Source organism: Oryzias melastigma, linkage group LG10, assembly GCF_002922805.2.
Source record: "Oryzias melastigma strain HK-1 linkage group LG10, ASM292280v2, whole genome shotgun sequence".
NCBI classification, from domain to species: domain Eukaryota; kingdom Metazoa; phylum Chordata; class Actinopteri; order Beloniformes; family Adrianichthyidae; genus Oryzias; species Oryzias melastigma.
The window spans coordinates 27,982,229-27,995,701 of record NC_050521.1 but is presented as its reverse complement, the minus strand read 5'-3'; the positions used below and the strand labels follow the sequence as shown (position 1 = coordinate 27,995,701).

The 13,473-nt window shown below is 42.9% G+C and overlaps 1 long non-coding RNA gene across 1 annotated transcript in view; it reads right to left on the bottom strand.

The window, feature by feature from the left end:
- Window positions 1-451: 451 nt before the first annotated feature.
- LOC112137822 overlaps window positions 452-13,473 on the bottom strand; it is a 20,662-nt gene continuing 7,640 nt past the window's right edge. The window contains exons 2-3 of the long non-coding RNA XR_002917621.2: window positions 759-868; window positions 452-683 (exon numbers count right to left, since the gene is read on the bottom strand). This is a non-coding gene — a long non-coding RNA (uncharacterized LOC112137822). The remainder of the gene's footprint in view (window positions 684-758; window positions 869-13,473) is intronic.

Here is a 13,473-nt window from a genome sequence, read left to right as displayed (position 1 = left end):
TCAGACGCCGACGTCTCCTTTGATAGGTGATGATGAGCGCTAGTGTCATGACAGAAATGTCGATGGATCTGCGGCCAATCAAAGTACTGTTCACGTCCATGTTTCTGAACGACCTGTGTTTATTAGCATAATTAAGATTTAATGGAAATGGCGTGATTGTGAAAAAGTGTTTTTTGACATTTCTAGGATTTTGATCAACTTTATCTCATACTGTATGTGTGATGGAAACAGTTTCTGTGGCTTCAGAAAAACTTCTTCATAAGTGATGACATTAAATGAGCGGATTTTTCACCTTAAGAACCTGAACACGTCATTCTCCATGTTTGTTATGGTTAAAATGTTCTTGTCAACCATCAACTGTCGTCTAACAAACATTGAAACAGAAAGAAAATGTTTTTTTTCATGACTAATGTTTATATGTGCTAAAACCACTCAGAGTCAGAACAGATTCTTCTGTTGGTGGAATCTTCCAATCAGAGCATGTTTAAGGTTTGAGAGACTTTAGCGGCTGCTGGTTTATCGGCGTGGAGGTCGTCTGTGAGGTCCCGCCTCCGATCCTCCGTCTCCTGAAGGAGGACGCCGTCGGTGTTTACCTCGATGAGGAAAGGCCACAGCCCTCTGCAGAGGCGCCACATGCTTTTAAAATGTCATTTTCTAGTTCACTGCCCTGAAACTCTGCTCCTCTGAAGAAAAAACAAATAGCAGCTTTTAAATCGCAGCTGCCTTAAATAAAAATGCTCCAAACTGTAAAATGTCACCTGGATTCAGAGGCTTTAGATTCACAGAATCATCTGAACTCGTCGCCACATAACTAATCAAATCCAGATGAACTAAAGGGTCTTTTTTTCTTGGCTTGCCATTAGTGGTTCTGTAAGAAGAAAAATTTTCTGTTCTTTATTTAGAAAATGTTTCATCTGATGTCTAAAGAAATCTAATCAAACCTTTAAAAGAGCAGCATGAGGCTCTGCTGCTTATTTTAAATATGATTATTAGAACTTTAGTTTTTAGTGGTGGGGAATTTAATTATTTCAAAGAAAAATAAAACTAAATAATTGTAATTATTTAAATGTGTTAGACGATCGTTTGGTTACAGTTTCTTTCAGAGGCGACACGAACACAAAGACGTGTTTATTGCTTCTTTAAAACATGTTTTGATCAAACTCTGACTTGATTGTGAGATCCACTTTTCTTTGTTCTAGAACTCGAGTCACGGTCAGACAGTTCTGGTTTGAATCTGGACTTTGTGGAAAAACAGAAACATTCAAACAGAAAAAGGATCAACAATCATACAAATAATAGTCATTGTAAATGTGACTGAACTGCTTTTGTATTTTAGTTTTTGCAGCAAAGTAAGAAAATTACAAAATGACTGGATTATCTTCAGGGCCAAACGGACAGAAGGTCTCTGAAGACGATGGAACTAAAAGCTTCACGTAAACAGAAACAGGAGAAAACAGTCTGACAGCAAAAACACAAAACTCCTCACAGGAAATGAGCTCAAACAGAAACGACCGGATAATAACGAGTCACAGACCAAAGAAATAAAAGAAAAAGCAAAAGTTTGTTCAAACCCCCAGAGGAAACATGAGTCTGAAGAAGAGTTTGATCTGGTCATGAAGACTTTATGTTCTGGAAACGAGACTTTAAAAAAGAAGCTAAAGTGAGCGTCGTGGCGGTGGTAGGTTCATGATTAGCTCTTGTTTTTGTGGGAACCACCTGAACACTGGTCGTCTGCAGACGTGAATGAGGAGTGGTCACGACGATCCAAACATCCTGGAGATGAAACATCTCTGAAAACATTTCTCTGCTCTTCTTCATCCACAAACGAGAAGGAAGATGGAAACTTCTGCAGATGAAAGTTTGTTCTTAACAAGTTGAGAAAGTTGCATTTATCATTTATGGCTCTAACTTTTCTTCTTTAAATGTAAAGAAAAAGATCTAGAGGCATTTTTCTCTCCACTTCTGTCCTGCTGGGAATGAAGAAAACGAACCAAGAAGCTGCTTAGATTATTTAGGCAGAACAATAAACATGTGGAGGAGCCAAACAAAGCTCCTTCAGAAGGAAGACTCTCACTCCGATCTCTCTTTGTGAAACATAAAGTTTAGTTTATATAAAACTATTTTAGGCAGAACATTTCAGCTCCAACATCTTCATTTTTATTTATTTTATTCATATAAATCCTCTACATTTCAGAAGTGAACTGAGACGTGGATGAATGTCCTCATTCTAAACCGTCTCAGAGCTTTGGACGTTCTCACAAAACCACAGAGAGCAGAAAGAAAGCTTCTGAGTGCTCCCATCAAGGAGGCCCGCACTTTAGAGTCAGTGGAAGTACCGGTTCTGCGGAGGCGGGACGTGATGTTCAGGGTCAGGAGGACCCAGAGGACCTGAACCTGCTGACCTGCAGCTCTTCATCTGCCGGGAGCCGATCGATTTAAAGCTGCAGAGCGAGCCCAGCATCTGCAGCGACCTGCCTGCAGGGCTGTCGGATGAGAACGAGTGAGAAGTCGCTGTTAACCGATTCTGATATTTGCTTCAGTTCTTATTGTTTTGCAAACGACAAATTAAAGGTGAACAACATCAACAGAGATCCTTCTGAAGGTCTGAAGACAAAGAAATCCTCCTGAAATTCTGAGATGTCTTAGACTGCTCTAAGTTTAGTTTTTGAGTCGGAACATGTAAATATGACTAAAATTAAAGATTTCATGCATTCAAGGACTTTTGTTGTGTTAGCTTTCATTAATTATACTCAGCCACTAAGTGGTCAGCAACATGAACTGATGGAGAGGAGTCGGAGGATGCTGAAGGTCAAAGAGGTCATAGACTTTCTGCTGCAGAGCTCCAACCTTCATGTGACCTTCAGATCAGCCCAAGAACAGCACAGAGAGCTTCATGGAATGGGTTTCCATGGCCGAGCAGCTGCAATGCAAAGCGTGGATGCAGTGGAGTGAAGCACGGCGCCACCGGACTCTAGATCAGTGGAGACGCCTTCTCTGGAGGAAGGAATCACGATTTTCCATCTGGAAATCTGATGGAGCAGTCTAGGTTTGGAGGTTGCAGGAGAACGGGACATTTCAGACTGATGGAGGAGCAATGATGGTGTGGGCTTGTTTTTCAGGCCCCTTAGGTCCAGTGAAAGGAACTCTGAATGAAACACTTGGAACAACTCCATGCTCCCAACCTTGTGGGAACAGTTCAGAGCGGGCCTTCTTCTTCCAACATGCCTGTTCACCAGAGCACAAAGCAAGGTCCATAAAGACATAGAGGACAGAGTCTGGACTGGACTGACCTGGACAGAGTCCTGACCTGAACCCCATGGAACACCTTTGGGATGAATTAGAGCAGAGAATGAGAGCCAGACCTTCTCCACCAACATCACCCGACCAATGCACTAAATTACTGGAAACGCGCTCATCAACCTTGTGGACATCCTTCCCAGAAGAGTTGAAGCTGGAATAGCGAGGGTCAAAAGAAAGATGGCGCCAGAATCAATCTGTAGCCAGAAGCAGGAATTTTGTAACTTTAGCCGGTTGTGTAAGCGGAAATTTCCTAAACTTTAGGAAATCCTTTCAACGATATTTTAAAAATACTTTCAGACCTTTACGCTTTTAAGCTTTTAATTATAAATAAACAGTAACTGTCCAAAAGTTTAGTGATGAAGATGAGCTTCAAATGGGGCAGAAAACGTTGATAGTTTTATTTCTGGCAAGTCAATAATAACAAGTGTTAAAATGTGTATAACTACACCAGTTTACCTCCGGAAAAAAGGAGGTGAAATGCTGTTTTTTTCTCTGTAAACCAGCTGATCGGAGCCAACAAAATGATGTTTTTTCCTCTGTGGCACCGAGTGTCACAGAGGAAAAAACGGCAAAAAGGGTCAGAAAAAAGAGAGAAGAATTGGGAAAAAAAGAGAAGAAATGGGGGAAAAAAGGGCGAAAGCTTAAAATGGGGGGAGGACTTCCGGCCAATTATTTCAGACAAAAATGATGTTTTTTTAGCATCATGGGAACTGGAGACACCCCTCTGATTCTCTTGGGATGTGGCCGCTCCTCTCTATGGCCCTCCATGGACCTGGACACCCCAAAAACCAGCAGCACCCATAACTGGGCACGGCTTATTGTATAGTGTGATTTCTTGAATTCTCTGCTCCATCATCACCACTTCTACATAAACTGCATGTCTTGAATCTGAACCTTGACTCCCGGTGAGCTCAGATCTTTTTTCTCGGATTGTCCTGAAAGCTTGAAGAACTTTTCCTCAGATGAATTCTGTTATGAAGATCCCCCGTCTTCATTTGGAGAAACCTCTGCTGAGGTTTTCTTCTCTCCAGGTTCTTGTCATGCTCGTCATTTCATTCCCCGCCTGAACGTCTTCGCTCTACTCTAGCTCCAGGATGATTACGACACTCTAATGGCGGCATGATCAGCAGATTGATATGTGGCATTTATCCACGACGGAGCGCGGCGCTCTCGCTCCTCTCAGGCAGGGACAAGAGCAGACACAACCTTTCAATAATGGAAAGGCTGTCTGCGGCTCAAAGGCTGATCCTTTTGTTCTAATTAACCTGTGAAATGAGTTCAGCCGCCGCCGCCGCACCTGCAGCTAAACGCTCTAATAGTCTGTGAACGGAGACGCCAGGAGAAGAATGCCAAGAGGTGGAAGGTCCACCACGGATGCTCCTCGCCTCTGCTAGCATTAGCATCATGGAGGTGGAGGCCATTATCCACAGCTGGATCTGAAGGGTTTGAGAGTGACTGGCAGGAAGACGGCAGCATTTATGAAGACCCTGCAGAAACACTGAGATCATTAAATCGATCTTTAACTCCTCATGAGGATTTTCTGTTCCATGAGCTTCTGAGAGATTTAAAGACCCACTCCGATCTAGATCACCTGCAGACGCCCGTATCCTCCCCTGACCCACTTTACTCACTCCTGGATGCATTTTTACCGTCTAGAGATGTGAGAAGCTTTGAACAACATCACGATATCAGGGGGGCGGAGCTTCTACCAGACTTTGGCTGCAAATGGCTGCAGCAAACAGTCTCTTTCCAGCAGCTGAAGAAGTTCAATTCAAATGCAGATGACTGGAGTTTTTCAGCTTTTTTCTGCAGCTGGAAGCTCAAATCTCCAGTCTCTGCTGCTCCAAACTCCACAGATCTGCTTTCTATTTCTGCAGACAAAAAGAATACGAGTCGAAAACTCAAAACCAACTCTCCAGCCCGGCGCCCGCGGCGGCGATGCTCTGCAGGCGGACCCGCTCATCTTACAGAGAGGATTTTCAAATGCGGTCAGAGGCAGAGGGCCCCCCCGTTAACAAGAGAGGCCGGCGGCAGCGCTGTCAGTCAGCGGGGGATCCGAGGAGGCTCATCGGTCTGCAGGAACCCACTCATGTTCATTCCCTGCAGCACAAATGCAGCTCCATCAAGCCGACACCACGAATGGAAGAAAACATCCAAAATGATGCTCAGCCTGAACATACAGCCACCGGTCAGCACGGCATGATGGGAAACCACAGAGAAAACACATATATGTGAGAAAAGAGACATGAAATAACCATAAATATTAGAATAGTTCTGATCAATGCAGGTGATAAATATTTCATTATGACAACAAAATAAAAATGGTACATGTAGAAATTCAGGTGAATTCTTTCAGAATGAAGAAAAAAAATCTTCTGAGTCAAAGATGAATTAGAAAAGTATTTATGTAAAAACATTTTATAGTGTTAAACTGTTCTGATAATGAAGATATTTGCCTAGTTTTTATTGTTAACTAGTATAGAAATGTTTACATAGATTTGCATAGACTTCTCATTGAAATGGTTGTTGGAACATGCCATGCTGAGGGCGGTGTGAACGTAGCATTAGAGTGGAGGGAGGGGGACACGCGTTGATCACCTCCTGTACAGTCGACGTAGCCTTCACACTCCGGTCCAGTTCATCTGTTTCAGTTCCTTCTGACAGCAAACAGAAACACAACTTCTCTCCAGCTGACAAACGTTTTCTCCGTAGCTCTGAGTCTGGCATCCGCATCACCTCTCGGCTGTTATTTTTACTCTGCAGCCACTTGGTGATTGTGTGTTTGGGGTGGGGGGGCCCCAGGCTTTAAGTATTGAGTCTTATTACAGCAAGCATCAATGCAAAGTGGGAAACAGCCGGGGGGCTTCGGCATTCGCTCCAGAAAATGAGCAGACTTCAAAATGTCATTTATGGAGGCAGGGCAGAATAAATGGACCACATTTAGTGGAAATGGAAAGAATCTGACGCTGGGAACTCTGCAGCTCCTGGATGTTTGGCTACACAAAAAAAACACACTTTGTTTGACTTGTTTAAAGAAACCCACATTTTCACACATTTTTATTTTGAACGCGAACTTATAACCAGTTCAAACTTTGTTTAAAAGAAAAACTGTTGGGTTTCCTCCTGGTTGCATGACAGCATTCTGCTGTATATTTAAATGAATCATTAGTTTGACTTAGACGTTGATGAACAGTAGCCACATAAATATTCACAAGGATGCTGTCCACTTCATTTCAGGTAAATGAACAGGTAAATGTTCGGTTCCTCAAGCCTTAGTCAGATTTACTGTGGCGGTTGCCTGCAGCATACCCATAGAAAAAAATCCACAAGAACATTTTGTCTCCTGAGGGTCACCTGCATGACCCTTTCAAATTCGAAAATTTTTCACCTGCAGACAGCCCAAGAGTTCTTTGAGTTCTTTGAGGTAAAGAAGTAAAAAAACAAAAAACCTCCACACATTTAAATAAAAATGTAATTTAAAATCCATTAAATGTTTTTTCTGTTTTTATTAATTCAAAGAGAACTATTACTATATAGATAAATAAAATCATATTTCTGAATAAAAATCATTTTTCTAAGAAGCTTTTTACTTGAAGACGTGATTTCTCTTTGCTCAAACCTAATCCTCCTGCTTGTTTTCTTGAGCCCGTCTCCTGTCCTTTTGCTCTTGTTGATTCAAAGATGAACTTCCATTTAAAGATCTTTTCTCTGCAAATTTTCATTGGTATTAAATCTCTGAACTTTATCTTCACACTCGCACAGACCTTAACCTTTGTCCAGGCTTTCATCCAGGCTTCCTGAGCAGCTGTCTCAACAGAAGCTCTTCATCCTGAACATTTATTTGACCTGAACTCTTTGTTTAACTGTGTGCAGATGCTCTCCGTCCAGCATCCGGCTGAAGGTTCCCTCTGATTCCTGATGCTTGGAAGCATGAAGCAGATCCAGTTCATGGAGATCAGAGGAAAACAAGTCAGATTTTTAAAAATGATGCACTTAGTTGATAAAAGTTCAGGAATGGCTGCAAAGGGAAAAATGGAGGATGGTCTTGAGTGGAGCTGAACGAGAAATAACTAAAAGCAGATCCAGTAGGAGCTCATAGTCTGCATTATCAGGCATTAATGACACCCCCCCATTAAACTAAAATGCAGCCTCCTGCCTGCACACAGCATCAGGCTCGCTCAGGTGGGTCCATTACCCAGGTGTAATTAGAGACTGGACACTGTGATTTCCAGAGAAGCTTTCACGGACGGTCGACCCCTGTCTGACGTTCTTAATGTTTTAAGCTACTTTTGGACTTTCCTTGCTTTTGTAGGGGGGATATTAAAATTCCTCTGCTGTTGCCTTTTTTTAGAGCAAACAACCAGAGAAGCTCAATTCCAGGAAGACACAGCGGAACACCAGAGTAAAAAAGGAGCTGAAAAAAATGACCCAACAGCCTCAGATGTCTTTAAGGCTGATGGGGAAATCTTTCAAAAAGGACATTTTAGGGGAAGCTTATTGTAGCACAGAATCAAATATAGTCATGGAGGCCATTTCTCTGCTGACTCTATTTGTGCCCAAAGAGGTAACGTCCTGCCATGTATGAGTGGGAGTCGAGCTGTAAAACTCATGTACACGCAGGAGTCGAGCAGAAAACGTCCCACACGAGCAGTAGTCAAGCAGGAAACTTCCTGCATGGGTAGAAGTCGAAAGGGAAACTTCCTGCATGAGTGGGAATTAAGACCGGAACTTCTTACATGAGTGGGAGTCGAGCGGGAAACGTCCAGTGGGAGTGGGAGTCAGGCGGGAAACTTCTTCCATGGGCGGGAGTCTAGCGGTAAAAGTCCTCCACAAACAGGAGTCACTGTAAACTTCTTAAATGACCGGGAGTCGAGCGGAAACACCTCGCATTAGCGGATGTCGAGAGGAAAACTTTTTGTATGAGCAGGAGTCTAGCCGTAAAACTCCTGCACATACAGGAGTCGAGTTGGAAACTTCAGCACGAGTGGGAAAAGTCCCTCGAAAGTGGGAAATATATCTGATGTGAGCGGAACTAGCCTGACCCTGTCTGCCAGTACAGTGGTACTGTCCTCGATGTCCACACAATGCTGCAGAGACGTGTCAGCCAAGACACTCCCCCACCATCCAGAGAGTTGAGATACTCAGGGCGGACCTCATTCACTCCTCGTGCCTTGCAAAAAAGAAGCTCGTCGACCACCTTGTTGACTTCAGCTTGGGTGATGGACAGCTCCACCCCAAAGTCCTCAAGAGACGGCATGTCAGCAGGATTACGGAGATCCTTGAAGTACTCCCTCCACCCCCTGACAATGTCCCCAGTCAACAGTTCCCTACCTGCGTCAAAAATAGTTCCTGGAGAAAACTGCTTTCCCCTCCTGAAGGGTTGGATGGTTTGCCAGAATCTATTTGAGGCCAACCGATTGTCCTTCTCCACTGCCTTACCAAACTCCTACCATGACTTTCTCCCGCAGCTCGCTTAGACTGCTGGTACCTGTCAGCTGCCTCTTGATTCTCCTTAACCAGCCAGGCTTGATAGAACTCGTTCTTCAGCTTGAGAGGCATCCCTTACTTCCAGTGTCCACCACCGAGTTCAGGGATTACCACAAGAGACACCAGAGACCTTGTGACCACACAGAGACAATACAGTAGAGGTGGAAAACATGGTCCACTTAGACGGAGTAACACCTGCCCCCTCGATACTTGTTTGAAGCTGTCCAATATGTGGGAGTTAAAGACTTTTTCAAGAATGAAAAAACCTCTCAGTATATTTTTTAGTAACAAAAGAGTATTTTTTATAAAGAGACTTCCTCACAAAGACTCTAAACATTTGTTCTCATTGAAGATCAGCATTGTGCCTTGACAAACATCCCTGACCTCTGAACCCGCACTTTTTCATAGCAGTGACGAGCAAACAGTATATCACATTTGGCAACGAGACAAATCACTTTTTCAACTGAAGAGCATGAAACAAAATCCTTTCTAAAAGCTTCTTTCTCCTTTATAATCTAAGGTTTTCTCTTCATGTATTCTTTCTATGGTAGCCTTGAAGGTCCAATCACATCAACAAATCATTTGACACAAAAAACATTGAAGATCACAACATTCAAATAAACAGAAGAAGCCACTTAGATAAGCAGCAAAATGTTTTCAAGGAAGAAAATTTTAAGTCCAGTTGCTATGACAACTTCAAGACAACGCCACCTGGATGAATGAGAACATTCACCGACAATTAAAAAGGAAAGTACATTACAATATTACATTGCATTTTAAAAATCAATTAAAAATTGTTTAATTTTTTTTTTAGAAAACAAAAGTAATTTCCGGAAATCAGAATAAAATGTTAAAAACACAAAACTGGGAAAGTTCGGAACAATGGGACATCACTGATGGGATGATGACGTTTGTTTAACTTTTCAGCAGGAAGTTGCATAGGGATCAGGGGATCTGCCCTCCAGTGGTTTGAATCCTATTTATCTGATAGATACCAGTTTGTTCATGTAAATGGACAGTCCTCTCATTGTACTCGAGTTAGCTACGGAGTCCCACAGGGCTCAGTTCTAGGGCCCATTCTGTTCACGCTTTACATGCTGCCCTTAGGAAACAATCAGGAAACATAGCATTAATTTTCACTGTTATCCACTGGCTACCAGTTGAATCCAGGATCAAGTTCAAAATCCTTCTGTTAACCTATAAGGCTCTGAATGGTGTGGCCCCATCCTATATTAGAGATCTCATAGTTCCTTACCAACCAATCAGAACACTTCGTTCACAAAATGCAGGACTGCTTGTAGTTCCTAGAATTTCTAAAAGTACAGTTGGAGGTAGAACCTTCAGCCATCAAGCCCCTGTTCTATGGAATAAGCTCCCAGCTCATGTCAGAGAGGCCAGCACAGTTTCTACCTTCAAAACTAGCCTTAAAACATTCCTCTTTGGACAGGCGTTCTGCCAGGCTAGCTAGTAATCAGAGAATATTCCCTCTCCTGTGGTCCTTGTGAGGCTAGATTAATAAATTAATATTGATGCGTTTAAATATAAATTTAGATTTTCTATCAGCGTTATTTTTCAGATCAGCTCTGGGGTTCTGTTCTCTATTCTCATCTACTTCTCCTCTCTTCTATTCTTTATTATTTATTGTATTTAGTTCTCCATGCTTTTGTTGGTGCAGTTCCATTCACATGTTGTTCTTCTTTCCCACTCTCCTCTGGGGAGCGGGAGAGATTTCAGATCCCCGGTGGATCGCCCACGCTCCCACTCTTGGCCGTGGACCACGCCCCCGACAACATCCTGCATCTCTGAATGAGAGTGATTCCTGCTGGGTCGTCTGTCCTCCTGCTCCTGGTCGTGGACTGCTCTTCTGCTTCATCTTGACCATGGACTTAATCATCACTCGTCCCTCAGCTTTATCTGAATCAACTCTTTTAGATACGTAGTTGTAGAAGCTAATCCTTTTTTAACAGTTCTGGTATCGCCTGTCCGTACTGGGATAGGATCTCTCCCTCACGTGGAAATCCCTAAGGTTTCTTCTTTTATCCTGACTCAGGTTGTTTTTAGTAGTTTTTCCTTACCGAGATCGAGGGTCTAAGGGCAGGGATAACCAGTTTTATTTAGACTTAGTTTTTAACTATTGTTCATATTTTGAAGCCCAATAAGGCAAATTTCTTTGTGATTTTGGGCTATATAAATAAAATTGAATTGAATTGAATTATTCAATAAGACAATTCACTAATAATAAACTTTTCAATAAATAAAATTATCATGAAATTTTGAAAAACCTGCACACAAAATTTAAATTGACCATATTTTTATTAAATAAATGTCATATTTGCTTTAAAAAGTTAAACAATAATTAATATTTATTTTAATACATATGTATTTTATACTTCTGTATATTATTATAATTATGTTTTTTCCCAGAAACTTTGATTTCAAAATGATTAGTTTTCGAAGTAGTTTTTTTTTTTTATTTCACATTGCTGTTTTTCAGGATGACTTATTTATTTCATAATGAGCTTTTTTCAGCATAATGACTGTCTGTCAATCACTGAAAGTGGGTGGGATCTAAACGCTCATTGGCTGATCCTCTGAGATCAACTCGTATTCCTGGACTCCTGCTTGTTCTGTGCCGCGGTGCTGCTGTAGCTAGAAAGAAACTCAAAATGAGCAGATGATGTATTTCACTGACATCCATACAGCTTTCCTGACCTTAGTTGATCAAATAGACAATCAGATGTTATTTTGAGTTGTTTGAATGACATTCTAAAAAAGTTCGGCTTGAAAAATGATGCTAACATCCACCACTCGGTTTTTGCGAGTTGGAAAGCAATTGAGCCGCGGTCCATGTGGACCACGCCGTGGAGGAAGTGTCCTTAAGCGCCGGTCGTCCACGTCTTTAAGTTCCAGTTGAGACTCTCAGGACTCTCGTTCTCTGTGGTATGAAGGTACTGATAGCATGTTAGCCGTGTCTGGAAGCTCTGTTCAGAGGAGAATGCTGGGAGGTTTAAGGTGAGTTTTCTCTCTCATCTAAGCATATTTTGTATAATTCAGGAATCTTTCATTTACATAGTTTACCATTTACAAGTTCATTATTATTTAATTTTGCTTTAAGCTGCATTGAGTTTTCTTCTATAGCTAAAATGTTATACATGTGCTGCACAGCAGTACCTATAGCTTCTGCTCAGAAGCAAAATTCTTAAACGAGAGAATGGCATCATAATAAGTGACAGTACATTTAAAGGATCTTTTTATTATTATGAAAATAATAATTAAAAACATCATAGAGTTTAGGAGGCCAAAGCTGTCTCCCCGTCCCACAGGAGTTCTTTGTCTGCCGCTCAGCCAGCTTTCCAAGGGCTGGTTTAGCGAGCAAGCAAGCTTTGCGTCAACATCGCAGAGAAAGCTTTTGGTGTAGCTGGGCGACCTCTGCCGTTTTTGGTATTGCGGGGAGATCTCTGCCGCTCTCGGCGTACTCCGGCGACCTCTGCCACACTTGGCGTCAGAATCCCAGAGTGAGCCTCGACGTTCTCCGCGTCGCGGGGTAAGCTCCAACGGTCGCATGGTGAACTTCAACTCTTGAGCGTGTCGAGTTTTCAAAGATGGGTGGGGCTTTGATCCTGGAGCTGCAGAGCATGACGGGAAACTTCTGGGACACCAGTTGACCAATCACGAAATTCAACTGTAATGCCTTGTTTCAACCTGTAGGTGCTGAACCTCATCCCAGCACAAAGACAGTTTTTAACCATCATTTCAAGAATTAAGCAAGTTTATTATAAAATTGTAAAAAAAAAAAAAAAAAAGAGGGGTGAGATTCAGCACCGCTAAGTCTGAGGCCATGGTTCTCAACCTCTCAACCGAAGAAAGATAGTTTGCCCTCTCTCGGTGGGTGGAGTGCTCCTGCCTCTGGTGAAGGAGTTTCAATATCTTGGGGTCTTGTTCACAAGCGATGGAAGATCGGAGCGTGAGATCGACAGGCGGATTGGAGCGGCGTCCGCTATTATGCGGTCGCTGTACCGGTCCGTTGTGAAAAGAGAGCTGAGACAGAAAGCAAAGCTCTCAATTTACCGGTCGATTTTAGTCCCAGTACTCACCTATGGTCATGAGCTCTGGGTCGTGATCCCGAGATCCCGACTACAAGCAGCTGAAATGAGTTTTCTCCAGAGAGTGGCTGGGCGCTCCCTTAGAGATAGGGTGAAGAGCTCGGTCACCCGGAGAGAACTCGGAGTAGAGCCGCTTCTCCTCCGCATCGAGAGGAGCCAGTTGAGGTGGCTCGGGCATCTGGTCTGGATGCCTCCTGGACGCCTCCCTGGAGAGGTGTTCCGGGCATGTCCCACTGGGCGGATGTCCTGGGGAAGACCCAGGACACGCTGGAGAGACTATGTTTCTCGGCTGGCCTGGGAGCGCCTCGGGGTCCCCCCAGAAGAGCTGGAGGAAGTGGCCGTGGAAAGGGAAGTCTGAGCCTCTTTGCTTAGACTGCTGCCCCCGCGACCCGGTCCCGGATGAAGCGGAAGAAGATAGATGAATGGATGGATGGATGGAATTATATCCATTTTTGGCAAAAATATAAAAAAAACCTAGCATTTCTCAAAATGGGATTTTTTAAAAACATTTTTACCTTTAGTAGAGGCCAAATTAGTGAAAAAGCTAGCTTGTTACCTAATTACTAACTGAACTCCAAATTAG